The sequence below is a fragment of the Haplochromis burtoni genome, unplaced genomic scaffold, assembly GCF_018398535.1.
Source record: "Haplochromis burtoni strain Fernald_Lab_line unplaced genomic scaffold, NCSU_Asbu1 Contig_19, whole genome shotgun sequence".
Lineage (NCBI taxonomy): Eukaryota > Metazoa > Chordata > Actinopteri > Cichliformes > Cichlidae > Haplochromis > Haplochromis burtoni.
Window position 1 is genome coordinate 2,595,263 of NW_024582380.1, and position 3,710 is coordinate 2,598,972.

The 3,710-nt window shown below is 36.5% G+C and overlaps 1 protein-coding gene across 1 annotated transcript in view; it reads right to left on the reverse strand.

The window, feature by feature from the left end:
- Positions 1 to 1,595: 1,595 nt before the first annotated feature.
- gria1a (glutamate receptor, ionotropic, AMPA 1a) overlaps positions 1,596 to 3,710 on the reverse strand; it is a gene marked incomplete in the record, with an annotated part of 85,112 nt that continues 82,997 nt past the window's right edge. Inside the window, 1 exon segment of the mRNA XM_005916468.3 lies at positions 1,596 to 3,710.

Below are 3,710 nucleotides of genomic sequence, written 5' to 3' on the forward strand. Positions count from 1 at the left end.
CTGCCATATGATTGGCTCATCAGATATTTGTATTAACAAGCAGAAGAACAGATGTACACGGTGAAGTGTCTGGTGAGTGTGATTTGTTTTTCATTTGTTTTAATCTTATTCTCTAAATGTGCACACAGGTACACAACACCCATGGAAGTCCTTGAAAAGCAGGTTTTTAGAAGATTTCTGGGCATTCAATAAAGTTGGCCACTGGTAAAAATGAACAGTTTCTGCTTTTTAGAACGACTACTGCTTTTTATTATAAGACAAGCTTAGTACCTAATTTAGTAGAAGTGAAGTAATAAAATCTCCCACAAGCTTGGTGACAGGGATCTATTGTATTCCAAAGCGTCCCTTGGGCATATCATTCCAAGGTTGTTCAAAGTTGTTGAGCTCTCATTGACAGATTTTGGGATGCATTTTGAAGAGAAAATTTCAGAAAATAGGTTAAGGCTTTAGGGGCTAATCACTGCGGAGTATTAAAGCCGTCAGTGCTCTGCTGGATCTTTTACCACAGTGCTGTCTTCTTCGAAAGCTATGGTAACACTTGTTATGACTGTTCATATAGAATTTCTCAAAAAGTGCTTCCAATCAGTATCTACCTGTACGCTCGGGTTTTCATTCACCATTGGGAAGGGGGAACGCTATTACCACGACTCCCCTGCTGTGGTGATCATGCTGTTTTTGTTGGGGAGTGATGAGGTGAGATGAGCCAAACATAGAACATAGACCGCTTTCACACAATAGCTTCGTTCTAAGCGAGCTTCCTGACTGAATTGAATTGATTCACATAACAACAGCTGAACAGGTTGGAGTACTATCGTGTGGGGCAGGAATGATAACAGCATAACGCAGGTACTTCATCTAAGAAAAATAACAAAGGTGCATGGAACAGAAAAAAAAACACTATCTGACTGCTGGCCTAATAAAGTGTGTTAATAAAAAAAGAGCTGTTATAGATTAAATATCTACAATGGGAAAAATGACTGCCATGTCAGTAGAATGAACAGCATGCCATCACCGTTTTACACTCCTCTTACTTCCCATTACATCCACTGATACATACACACACACACACACACACACACACACACACACACACACACACACACACACACACACTGTGCTGTTTGGTAATGCATATGCACTTGCCTGTTTTTGTACAGGAAATGATGCATATTACAAAATCCCAATTAATTCAAGTGAGTTGCACACTGAGTTGCTGCTTGATTAAGTGTCTGTACACACTAATCTCGATGACCCTGATTGTTTCTGTTCAGTTGTCTAGCAGCTTATGTAACACCATCTTCCTTCGTCTGCTTTCAAATAAAACAGACTACCTCAGATTATTATTATTATTTTGGATCAGCGCACTCCTTTCAGACCCGGGCAACGCTTTATCCTTCTCTGCTTGTAATATCTAACGTCATATACCATTTGCCTAAGGCACGGAGTGAGATTTATGACTCCAGTGGAAATAAAACTGAACAAATATCCATAGTTTATTCCTTTATTCAGTTACAAAAGCATGATGACTTCTTTCCAGGACACTTTGGTTAGAAAAAAAAGAAGATTTCTCAAAAGTCTGACTCCTAACAGTGTTCTGTATTCTTTTATATTTATTTATTTTAAAACTTTGAACCCATTTATTGAACTTTGAATTTTAAAACTCAATTTTAACATTTGTAGAGTTAAAAAAAACATGACAGTGTTTCTGGTGATTAGATTCCAGTAGTAAAAGTACCATGAAAAAAAAAAAAGAAATATTCACATGGTGATAGATTTTAAGCACTTCAAAAAAAACAAAACAAAACAAAACAAAACAAAAAAACCCCAACAGGAGATTAAATTAAAATCAACTCTAAACTGGCTTTGAACAACAAAAAGCGTCTGCAGATTAATTAACATCAGTGTGTTGTTTACTTTTTTCATAGCCTTCAAAGTGCCACCTAATTCTCTTTTACAATACAAACACTGAATGTCCTTTTTTTAAAAAAAACCAAAAAAACCAAAAACTTTTTCATTTTGTTTAATTTTTTTTTTTTTTTTTTTACAAATCCTGTTATGCCATATAAAACATATTTCCCAAGATAAAGCCTCCACAGAAGAGTGCTGTGCTGTCGTAGTAATTAATACATCATCAGAAAAAAGAAGACGCATATGAAGGAGGAAAGAAAAAAGTATTCACACGGCAGGTAACTAATTCTGGTACACTGAGGCTTGATTTAAAGGAGAACAAACATTTTCACTGGGGAAGAGAAAAATCCTTTTATATACATAACAATGTGGAGATACATATGATTTTTGCTTGCCCACTTATGGCGGAATGGCGGAAAGAGAGGTTCCACATTAGATTTGGTACCCTCGAAAAAGGAAAAAAAAAGGATACAAACTCAGGAATAAAAATAAAAGCACATCCATTTGTGGAAGCAGAGGATGAGTGCTGCCTTTGTACAGGCGCTTGGCTGTAAAATAAGAGGTCAGCTAGATTCTGCAGTACATAATCCAAAGCTGACCTCTGGCATCCAACAGCAGTGAAAATCCCATTTCAAGCGCTTCGACCTTCCAGTCACCTTAGACTAAACTCACCCCCTTGGACACTGTTAAAGACACGCAGATATCAAGCCAGTGGTGATGGTTGATGCATTTTAGGACTTCTCTTTTCAAGGACTATAATTTTGAACCACTTTTTTAAAAAAAAACTTTAATTTTTACTCACATTTCCCTCAACTTGCTCCCTCTGCTTAATCTTCGGTTTTTCCTATATTTACTTGAAAGCCTTTTAACGATTTGGGTATGTGAAATTGCTGTACTCTGCAGTGGAATATTTGTGGAGGTGGACTGAGGTGGAGTGATAGCTATGTAAGAGGAAAAGATGTTCATGCTGGCTGAAGGCACATAATGCATCCTTTACATAGCTCCAGGCTCTGATGTGTTATGAAAAAAAAAAAACTGTTAGTGATTTCTCTCCTGGCACATTTTTCAGCTGTACGACTACTCCATTTAAACAATCAGTTTGGCAATAGTCTATATATATATATATATATATATATATATATTTTTAAATTATTGTTGACAAATCCAATGAAAAGAACAAAACCAGCTATGATTACCAATCTTTCAAAACAAAAATGAACTAGTCAAAGTCTGATACTGTAACTTATTGCTCTGATACTGCCTAAAAAAATATCAGTGAGTCACCTGACCCTGCTGAAATTTCATTTCGATACAACAAACCAGAATACTGCATATTTCCTTTACTTTATCCTGCACCTTTTCTGCAATAATACCCAGAAACTGGGACTGCATGCTTCAGAGAGGCTGGCAAAACACAAAATTCCTAAGGATGATCAAGGCATGATGCATTTGTCGCAAAATGTGCAAGCCTGGGGAGGAAAAAAAAGGAAAAAGCTAAAGCACTGGACCCTATCCACTTATATGCTTTTGTGCATTTATGATAAGAGCGCAACATCCAATACATTTCTTATCACCATGTGTATGTTCTCAGTTTCTCTAAAATAACAGGTCCTCCCGCTATTTGCAGTCAGCATAGTGCTACCAATTATTTCTATCTATTTCTATGTAAAGAAAATGCAGAGAGGGCTATCATAGAAAAAGTGTAGAAGTTGTTTAAAAAATAAAATTGAAATATTACTGTCTGTGGTGAAAGCTTAAAAAAGGACACGTGATTCCCTGTAGTTACTGGATAAGTGGGAAAG